Source organism: Pinus tabuliformis, chromosome 2_2 (assembly GCF_031772625.1).
Source record: "Pinus tabuliformis cultivar Carrire ecotype Pingquan chromosome 2_2, CPIR1, whole genome shotgun sequence".
NCBI classification, from domain to species: domain Eukaryota; kingdom Viridiplantae; phylum Streptophyta; class Pinopsida; order Pinales; family Pinaceae; genus Pinus; species Pinus tabuliformis.
In genome coordinates this window covers 198,702,813-198,714,258 of record NC_142300.1, presented here as the reverse complement: position 1 = coordinate 198,714,258, position 11,446 = coordinate 198,702,813, and positions in this window count along the sequence as shown.

The window sequence follows — 11,446 nt, the reverse complement described above, 5'->3', positions numbered from 1 at the left end:
TATTGCGTCATAAAACCAAAGAATCTACAATAGAGAAAGCCTTGATATTACCTATGCGAAGGTGTAATGGATTGAACCTGATGTACACAACATTTTAAGCCAACACCATTAAAAATATTAGATTTTATTTCAGAACTGGCTGCAGAGTAAAATCTTGGTACAATTATCTTACCCAGGAAAATGTGTTCATAACTTCCATGAATCTATGTGCAGGTTGAATTGTACAACAATCCATCATCTGAGGAGTAGAGGTACAAACTAGTATGGTTATAGAATAAGAGAAACAAGCCTACAACCAATGAAATCCACTATAGATACAATAAAATATTTTTAAAAAGTATTGTAAATTATTTTCCTAATGTTTACCTTGGAAATAGTACTTTAATTTTTAGTCAACCCTATAAGTAATTCCAAGTCAATGTAATATCGATTATGTTTATCCACTAATGCGAAAGTGATAATAAGGATATATCCAAACACATCTAATAAACAACGACTACATAATAACAAAGAGAATAATACTTATTTTAAGGTTGGGTTTCCAGTGAGCAAGGTGCTCTACTTACTACATATACTACTCTTCTATCGACCAGATTGGATCTCTAGAACTGCCAATATGTAGATGCATGCTATTTTTCTTAATGATATAAATATGATATCAAATGTGCTATGTATTATTGACTTTAAACACAAAAAGTTATGTTTCCACTAGCAGAGCGCTTGATGTGAATCTCATGAGGTCGCTAACCATCTCATATTTACACGTTTGTTACAACATTGTATAAAACGTTTGTCTGCTTTTATTTGCTTAAAAATGAATAAGATGTGAAAATAAGACTATGCATCGGCAATTCTATGGTGACGGTGTTTAAATAATTTCAATAATTGTATCAATAGAGGAAAAAAATGTTGGTTTTATATTAGAGATAAAGTACAATACCTTTGTCCATAAACACCATGAACTCCCTGTAAAAATGGAGGGGATCTTATACATCATGTACAACTGAGGGAAAGAGTCCCCATCCTTTAAAAATAATAAAAAAAGAAAAAATATATATACTTTATAGTCCCTTAAATTCAACAAACCATAAAAACTTCATGTATCATAGATTCAACCTAGATCAAAACAACCTTGAAGAGACAGAGCAACTAAAAATGAAAACACTGGTTATAAGAAAGGAAGCACACCTTCCTTCCTAGTAGTACCATTCACAACAAAGCTATAGCGTAAGATGCCCAAAGCTACATGAAGTCATTATTTTGATAAACCATCCACCGCAATGGTTGATTCCTGGTATATATGCTGAAAGGAAAGGGAATCGAAATACTATTTTAGTTTCCTTTTATGATCCAACCAAAAGTTTTGATTAGGGGGCACAAAATTGGTCTGGTCCAAGATCCCATTGATGAGAGCCTTTGAATCCCCATAAATGAATATGTTTTCCAACTATAGTATCTTAGCAAACCATAGTAGTCCCCAAAGTGCTAGGATCTTTTCTTTGGTGTTGGTACCAAGTCCTTGTTGAGAAATCTAGGGCATAACAATTAGGTGATTTCTCTTCTAATGATAACTGCTTGTGAATGATATTTACTTATTTAGATTAATATCTTCTCTTTACTTAGATTATTATATTATTATTCTTCATCAAAAAACTACTAAATCATAAAAAATAAAGATACAAGAGACACAAAATGTAGGCCATGAGCCAGGGCCAAAACCTGTCCAGCTTGAGGGGAAAACCAAAACAAATCCTTTTTCTTGTAGAAACTTCAATTGATGAAATCCAAGACCAAGACCCTTGACCTATTCACCTCTCCAAGACCAAGTCACAATCCTTCTTCTCTTCCTTTAGTCAATGATGGTCAAATTGCTTGCTTCTTTTCCTTCTTGACTATCTCGGCTCCTTGGATCAGACCTGCAACTCTCGACTTCTTCAGAAACCCTAGTTGCAACACATGTGAAGTAGATTGACCAAATTTTATTCCTTGTTACCACTTTGCTTGGATGGGGAGACTTCCTTCTTCACTTTGGCTTGATGAATGCAATATCTTCTTCCTTGATTCGACTTTTAGACTGGTCTATTCTCGGTCCTTCTCTGTAGCAGATCTTTCCTTCGCATGTGTGATGTATATGAGCCCTAAAAATAGATCCGAAATAGTTCATATATCTTTCCTTCTTCTTCGCTTGGAGATGAGGCTTCCTTCTTGAGCTTTTCACACTTCTTTCTTACTTCAGACCTTGACTGAAATTCTGTCCTTCAAATGAGGTTGAGCTACCCTATTTATAGTGGTTTTTGCATCCATAATAAGTCGACTAGAACTTGAGCTTAGACTGACATGTCATTTTGGAAACATCCTTAGTGCGACATGGTGAATAACTTGTGACAAGGTCTTGGAGAGTTATTGACACATTCAAAATTATTTCTTACTGTTGGGTGTGTGTTATATTATTTCCACAACTATCCCCAGTAGTGAAGCCGGGGGGCGACCAGCCACCCCTTCGTTGCACTGGGCGCAGCGTGAGGGTCATAGAGGGGTGGTAGCCCCCCTCTATGGGGTCTGGGATAGCACCCCAGGGAATTTTTTTTGGACCTGATATTAGGCAGGAAGACCTACCTATGTTTTTGTGTGTGGTTTTTGCACATGGTTTTGGGCATGATGGTTTTTTGGCCATGGTATTTTGTGGATTTGGTCAAGGGAACTATGGTTATGTTCTAATCTAGGGTTAATGGATTGGGGTTTATGGATGCTTCAACATGTATATATATGTATTGTAACATTAAAAGGAATATAATGAAAAATCAATCTAGTAGTCCCGATTTTGGGATCTAGGGGAAAATCTCTTTGTATATCTGTTTTATGCTCTCACCATTTTTTATTTTATGTTTTTAGAATTCGTATGTAGGTAATTTCTATATGGGGTTAAAGCCTACATTTGTCATCCGAGCTGTTTTGGCTTCAAGGGGATGCATTTGCTGAGGGGTTTTGCTTGGGCCTGTGGTAGACCATGTTCAGTGGGAGGTTTACAGGATCGATTCTTGTAGTGAAAGAAGATGGCGAGCAGTGGAAAGATAGAGATCAATAAATTTAATGGTTAGAGTTTTGAATTGTGGAAACTCAAGATGGAGGATCTGCTAGTGGATAAAGATCAGTGGATCATGGTAGAACCAGGTACTAAACCAACGATAATGTCAACTGAAGACTGGTGAAGTTGGATTGGAAGGAAAATAACACAATATGATTGTGTATCTTAGATTCAATATTTTTGAATGTATCAGGGGAAGCTTCAGTGAAGGCTTGGTGGAACAAGTTAGGGACTTTGTAACAATCTAAGTGTCTGGTGAATAAATTGTTCCTACAAGAAAATCTCTATAACCTGAGGATGAAGGATGGAGACTTGGTGACAGAGCATTTGAACGCCTTTAATTCTGTGGTAAGGTAGTTATTATATGTTGATATAAAAATTTCAGATGAAGATAAGTGCATCAGTTTGTTTTGTTCTCTACCAGATTTGTGGGATAGTCTGGTTGTTGCAATAGGTAGCAATGTGGCTTCCTTGCAGTTTGATGAAATAGACTCATCCTTGTTAGCAGAGGAGATGAGATGAAAAAATACGGAGGGCTAGAATGGTGATGCCTTTCATGTACGAGAATAGATCCAGAACAAAAACAAAAATAAATCCTTGAGTGGTCGTGGAAAAGTAAAGCTTGTTAGAAAAAAGTAATACACAGAGGGAGGGGGGTGAATCAGTATTACTAATTATTTTTGTAAATAAAAACTCTTTGAGAAAATTACTTTAGAGAAATATAGCAAGATCAAGCACATGAAAAACAAAAACAATCATCACATGTGGAAACTTGAATTTTAGGTGTAAAAACCCCCCTCCAGGGCAAAAGAACACCAAATTATTTGCTGCTTCTTCTATTATCTAATGCTTCAAAAATCTTCTTATTACATTTCATTAGCTAGCACCCACTAGAAATGGAGCACCCACCCCTTGACGGAAATGAGAAATGTTGGCCACAACCAACTTAGAGCACCCACTCCTACAATAGACAAATAATATGCACTAAGCTTGAAGCTCCTACTCCAAGTGAAAACAATTTTGCTATGATATGATTCAGAAATAAATATGATGTTGGAGAATCAAAACATGTAACAAGAATTCACACTCATGCAGCCACAGATCCACACACAAGTTGAGAGAACTAAACTCTCTCTACACACCCTTCAAACTAAACTTTAATTTTTTTCATCCAACACTCAAATGATGTCGATGATTAATCTCTAAAGCACTCTGTAGTTCTGAAATTTGAACTCACTATAAAGCTCACTTGAAGTGCACTTGCAACATATGCACATTCACTTACTCACACTTTTTTTCCCGAACCAACAATTGAGCTTCTTTCCTTCTCATTTTATAGAATCTGGAGATGGTTAAGTCAATTAATAATTTAGATGATGGAGCTCACACAAAATTTGTTCACATGCTTTAGAATTGATTAAGGATGGCATCTTGACCATATCAAACCTCTCTGTCCACTAGTCCTTTTGATAATTTCAAATTTAATCACTTTCTAGAAGCCCCCACAACTCATCTCGACTTTTTCTGGAAGGTTCTGAAAATAAACTCCGCTAATCAAGTCCAAGAGTGCATGAGAAACCCAGAGAGAATTATATGTTTTGCCTCATTCGCATGCACAACACTAGACAAAAAGGTCTTTGGTTGCTCCCATAGTAATTGCAAGCCAACGACTATATATTTTCGGTCGCTCCACAAAATTTAATCCCTACGACTGAGAATTTTCTCCCTCGATCGCTCCCACAGTAACTACAAGCCAGTGACTATATAGCTCAAGTCACTCTCATAGCCTTTCATCCGTACGACATTACTATTTCAGATGCTCTGATGAGCTCCCATCCATGTGACTAGGGAAGAGCATGGATTAAAAAAAAATCCAACCCTCAAGCTTGCAATAGAGCTTCACAAGAATGAAGTGACCTGTAAACCATCCCTTTAGACTTAACTTGACATTAGGAACCCAACTGTAAGATTTCATCAAGACATCACACACACACCATCAACTAGAACTCTAGACAAGTTAGCTTAGCTTTAGATGAGGCCTTGTTACCTCATGAAACCACTCCTACAAACCTTCTGGGGCTTGTTATAGCATGTTACAACAACATGAAAACCTTTAATAGATATGCAACTGATGCAATTCAACCGGGTGACATCAATGGCAACATAAACAGGCCAACAACCTCCCCCTTTGCCAATGATGTCAACTTGTAGCTATTGAAAATAAATATGACATTTAGATACATAAATTTGAAGCTGAGCACATACATAACTCACTCTCTCTCCCCCTTTGACATCAATGGCAAGAAAAAAATACATAACACTGATGTGATTCATGGAAAAAAATGAAGAACCCCTCCTAAAGAGGTACAACCACTACTCCCCCTGGGCTGTTGAACATTCTCCCCCTGAATGTATATGAGACCACACCATCTTGAAGAAGAAATAGACATGAAGAAGCAACCCATCTCAAAATGAAGCAAGAAGAAGAAAACAAACAATTCATAATTCCTTGAAAATGTATGCAAATAACCAATCAACACCCATTCTTCAAATTTTTCAGCTGAAAGTGCTCTTGATGAAAGCCATATGACAACAACTAACTCCATGAAAAACTCCTCAATGCCTTTGAAAAGCCACAACACCCATCTTCTCTCTAAGATATTCAAATTGGTCTCTTGGAAGTGGCTTGGTGAAGATATCTGCAATTTGTTCACTTGAAGCAATATATTCCAACTTCACAACTTTGTTGACTACTTGTTCTCTTAGAAAATGATATTTTATTGGTATGTTCTTGGTCTTGGAATGAAGAACTAGATTCTTGGAAATGCTTATTGCACTTGTGTTGTCTACCATGATAGGAAGAGGCTCTTCAAATTCAACATGCATGTCTTGAAGAGTCTGCTTCATCCATAATATATTGGTACAAAAAGTGGTTGCTGCTATATATTCCGCTTCAGCTGTGGACAAAGAGATTGAGCTTTGTTTCTTGCTGGCCTAAGAAACCAAACAATCACCCAAAAAATGAGCTACTCCTAAAGTACTTTTCTTGTCATCAATACTACTAGCCCAATCAGCATTAGTAAAAGTAATAAAATTGAAATTCTTACCTTTGGGATACCATAATCCATACACAAGGGTGCCTTGGAGGTACTTGAAGATCCTTTTTATAGCATTAAGATGAGTCTCCTTGGGATTAGCTTGAAATCTAGAGACCAATCCTACAACTTGCATGATATCTGGCCTAGAAGCAATTAGATACAATAAGATTCCAATCATGGAACGATACATGGATTGATTTACATCTGGTGATTCATCATCTTTACTCAACTTACAATTGGTAACCATGGGAGTACATACTGGTTTGCAATCTTCCATGCCAAATTGTTTCAGTTTCTCTTTAAGATATTTTGATTGAGAAATAAAAATGCCTTTTTCATTTTGAATAACTTGCAAACCAAGAAAGAAAGTAAGCTCACCCAACATTGACATCTCAAATTATTTTTGCATTTCTTCTGCAAAATTTTGGCCCATCTCCTCCAAATCAATCCCAAATATAATATCATCTACATACACAACAATTATTAGAAAATCATCACCTTCAAATTTGATATATAAATTGTTGTCTGTGGATCCCTTTTTGAAGCCTTGTTCTTGTAGATGTTTTTCTAGTTTTTCATATTATGCTCTTGGCACCTATTTCAAGCCATAAAGAGCCTTTTTCAATTGGCACACTAGATTCTCATCATCGCCCAATAAGAAACCTTCAGGATTACCTATATATACTTCCTCTTCTAAATCACCATTTAAGAAAGCTGATTTTATATCCATTTGGTAAAAATATAATTTTCTTGCAGCATGCAAAAGCCAAAAACATTCTTATAGCATCTAATCTAGTTATAGGAGCAAAAGTTTCATCAAAATCAATACCTTCTACATGAGTATACCCTTTGCACACAAGTCTTTCTTTGTTCCTTACCACTCTTCCTTCTTCATCAAGCTTATTCTTGAACACCCACTTGGTTCCAATAATGTTTTTGTCCTTTGGCCTTGGTACAAGCTCCCATGTGTTGTTCTTCTCAATCTGATCTAGTTCTTCATTCATTGCTTTGACCCAAAATTGGTCTTCTTTAGCCTCATTGAAGTTTTTGGGCTCAAATTTAGACAAATGTTCTCATTAGGTTGTTCTCCTTGTTTGCACTCCAAGCTCTTTGCTGCCAAGAATTTGACTTTTCGGGTGCTTCTTCTGGATGTGACTTGGTGGAGCCTTCTTTGTAGTGGAGGTCTTTCTCTCTTCTTTCTCTTCTTTAGAAATTTCTTGGTCCTCATATTTTATGAAATCATGATCAACTGCAACATCTTGGAAATCATTAGATCTAGGAAAATTTTCATCAACAACAATATCAATACCTTCGATTACATTTTTTGTTCTCTTGTTGTAGCATTTGTATCCCTTTATTTTGAAGGAATAACCAAGAAATATCCCCTCATCAACTCTTGATTCGAACTTTCCAAGCTTGTCTTCAGTCTTCTTGATGTAACACTTGCTTCCAAATATTTTGAAATGGTCAACTTTTGCTGGTATTCCTTTCCACAACTCATATGGAGTTTTGTCACTATTTGGCCTAAGAAGAACTCTATTGGCCAAATATATTGTTGTTTGAGTTGCTTCTCCCCAAAAAGTATCTGATATACCAGCTTCATCCAACATAGCTTGTGCCATATCTTGGACCAACCTATTTTTCCTTTCAACCACACCATTTTGTTGTGGTGTTTTGGCTATGGAGTATTGCCTCTTAATCCATGCTCCTCACAAAAATCATCAAATTCTTTAGACATAAACTCACCTCCTCTATCAGTTCTAAGACACTTTATCTTCAAATCAATTTCATTTTCAACAAGTGCCTTAAAATATTTAAATTTGATGAATGCTTCAGATTTTTCTTTCATAATAATAATCCATGTGGCTTGTTACACAGTAATTTGTCACTGCCCTCATCCCAGTGCCTCTACTGTGTCATGTGTTAAATAAACATGCTCATATTAAGAAAATTCTCTCTAATGTTGCCAATTTACCCTCATTTCCTAATTTTTCTGTCTCGTCATGAGAATACACTTAATATACGCAACGGACCTCTGTCATAAACGGTTCCATCGCGACCTCGTCATGGGAGTACACCTGTTTCCTGCGACGGTCGGATTTCAAGCCCCGACGCGAGGCTATTAACTATCTTTAGTGATGGTCGGTCTACATACATTGCTTCCTAGCGATGTCGGAGCTAAGGCTTAGTTCACAACCAGTGATGATCCAGATTGGGCGAATTTGTTCCAACGGTTGGTCTTCTGGATGTCTCTAGACCTGGTTGTTGGGTCAGTTTGGGTCGCCCTTCCCCCCTTGGGATGGCAGTTTTGTCTTTTGTGCTGCCTTCTTTGAGGATAAGCTCCATCTCCCTCATTTCATGGAGACTTCCTCTCTTATAAAATCACTCACCATTGCTATGATTTGCTAGTTCTTTTGGTTGGTAGAGTGCTGCTATTGCTTTTGAGTTTGGTAGATAGCTTTGGTGTGAGTGTGACAAGTGTGGGATTGCTTAATAGTTTGCAAGAGGTTGTGGAGTGCCCTTAACCTTGTATTAGAGCTTGTGAGTGAGAGAGAGATATTGTTGTTTGGGAGACCCATATTTGAGAGTGAATGCTTGAAGAAATATGCTGGCTGGACCCTCCGAGAAGGCTTGTGACGTCAAGACTTGGTTGTAAGCTTTGCTCTTGATTTATTATTAATACAATCAATGATGATTTCCTATGTCTTGTATGTAATTTACTTGATAGCTCATGATTTCTTGACTTTATGAGTAAATAGATCATTGTTGTTTCTTGGTTACATGCTCTGTTGTTCTCTTGTGGTGTTCTAGGTTGATTGCTCATTAAGGAGAAGAAAACGAAAGCTGGAGCAGTGCAACGGAACTTCATCAACCACCAGTTTGAGGTAGGCCTCCAATGATGACTATTTAAGGGAATTAATTGTTGTTTTTTCCTTGTTGTGACTAGACCCACTCTAGGGCTAGAGGGGTTGCCTCTATTCGTAGAGGGAACACTTTCCTACTTCACAAGTTGGCGACTCCGCTGGGGAATCCTTTGCATGTTTTTTTTTCTCTTGTTTGCTCTTGTTTTAGTTTTGATTTAGTATCTCTTGAATTTTTGGGTTAAACTATCAGTCTTTTGGGTTACTTGGGTCAATCTGGGAAGTCCCTTGATTATCTGTAAGGATAGGCTGGTCTTTGTTTGGGAGTTTTTGTTCATCTTTCATTGTTTTTGAGATCGTCGCTGAAAAAAGCTTAATAGTCACGCCGACGTCGCCTTGTCTCTATTTTAAAGTTCCGTGCGTCGCTGAATCCCGTCGTACAGTTGCGATGATTCCTGAAATTGGCCTATCATGGAAGAGATGTGTACTCTCACGACAACGTCACTCTGTTGCTATTGCTAGTGGCTAATCGTCCCTAGTTGCTGGTGTTATGCCCGCGACGATTCCTGTAGAGCTATTTTTTCAATTCTACCTCCTGAATTCACCAGTCCTGTTGATCCCCTGTTATCTTTCTCTTGCCCATTAGTTTGCTTTTGATTGCTTATGGTTAAGATACTCTTTCTTTGGTTTCGTTGAGTGGATCTTGCAATTTTCGGCTTTGTGACCTAGTTTTTTTTTATCAAATTTTTTTGAATTACTTGACTTGGTTACTCGGTTGCCCAAGGTCCATTTGAAACCTTCTTGTTGATTTGTTTGAGGCTTCTTCACTACTTGTTTCTTGTTGGTTGATTTTTAGTGATAATTATTGAACCAATCTTTGATATTGATTCAATTTCTTTTCACTACCAAACATAGATCACAATTGTTTGGATCGACCGGTTTCACACTTTCTTGTTTGTCTCTTTAAATTCAAAACCATAAAAATCAAAAGACTGCATTCATTTAGTATACGAAAGTGAAAGTGTATTTGCATCTCGAGTTTTCATGTTTGAAAAATTGGAAAGAAAATAATAAAATCTATCATCAGTAGTGTCCGTGTAATGTAGGATTGATGTGTTTATGCATTGTGTCTCTTAGCTGATCTTGGTTTTTCTTGGTTTGGGAATGATCTCTCTACCCTCCCATAGGTAGGTGTTCATTGAAGTAAAAGAAGCTTTACTCATTCTAGTTGCAACCTAGGTTTTTTGATATACATATGGTAAGGCCTGGAAACTGAAACATAATTCAAGATCAACTCTAAAATGAACTAAATAAACTTAACAATACATTGGAACATAACGCACATTATTTAGAGGTCCAGGCTAGAGACGTGCTCCGACGTCATTAAACCTAGTCACTATTGTTTTCACTTAAGGTTGGGTGATTCCTCCTTCCGTGACTCAATAGCGGTCTAGTACGGAATTGTGCTCCCAGTACCGTCAAGTATATGTTGGGAGACCCCACTAGGTTATCATCCTATATCCTTAGGAGGCCATGTTTGCCACCTTGCAAACCATAACACACCGAACACAGTGTTCAGGAAGATTGACTTCCGTACAAAAATTCCTTGGTTTTCATATGATCGCCAAGGTATATATGCAGTTTTACGGGTTGTTTGGTAAACCTTTTGCACAGTTTCTCCTGAGTAGTCACTTTCGCTCCTTTTCGGACTCCTTAAAAGAAAAGTTCCATTTGAGAACTTGTCCTTTTAGGCTCATTAAATATTCGAAGGCGACTAGAGTCATCTTTTCATCCTTTTCTCGCCTCTCTAAAAATGAAAAGGTCAAGTTATGTTCCTATGTCTTAAAATTTATTCGGCCATGTTCACACTTACCATATTATATCTTGTTGCGTTTTAGTTTACGTAGGGTTGTCTTCCTTACTCGAGTAGTTTTCCCTAGGGTTTTTGAGTTAAATAATCCTGGCGGCATCACTGATCCCGTCTCCTGTTCCAAGCGACCAAGGGTCTCCATCTTCTATCGCTCCTGAGGTACGGGTTGTTAGTGATACTCTTCTTGTCATTCCAAGTATCCAACCACTTAACTCTCACGCTCCGAATGCTGAGTCTTATGATATTCATTAGAATCCCGTTTGGGAGCCTTTTGAAGAAGACTTTCCCCTTACTCCTCCTGGTGTTTTCGTCCTAATGTCTTCTTTTGACATGGATGAAACGAACCCCGTCACAAGTGAAGAGACCTTCATGGCAAGTGGTGAAATCCATGTACCTATGGAAACTTCACCCTTCCATGTCACTCATCTTGGTATTACGTTGCCTCTACGCTATAATGCTTTGGCCGATATCATAGGTTCTAGGTCTCCCCTTACAAGTTCCATGTGGTCTCGTACTGTCACTCCGACTTCGG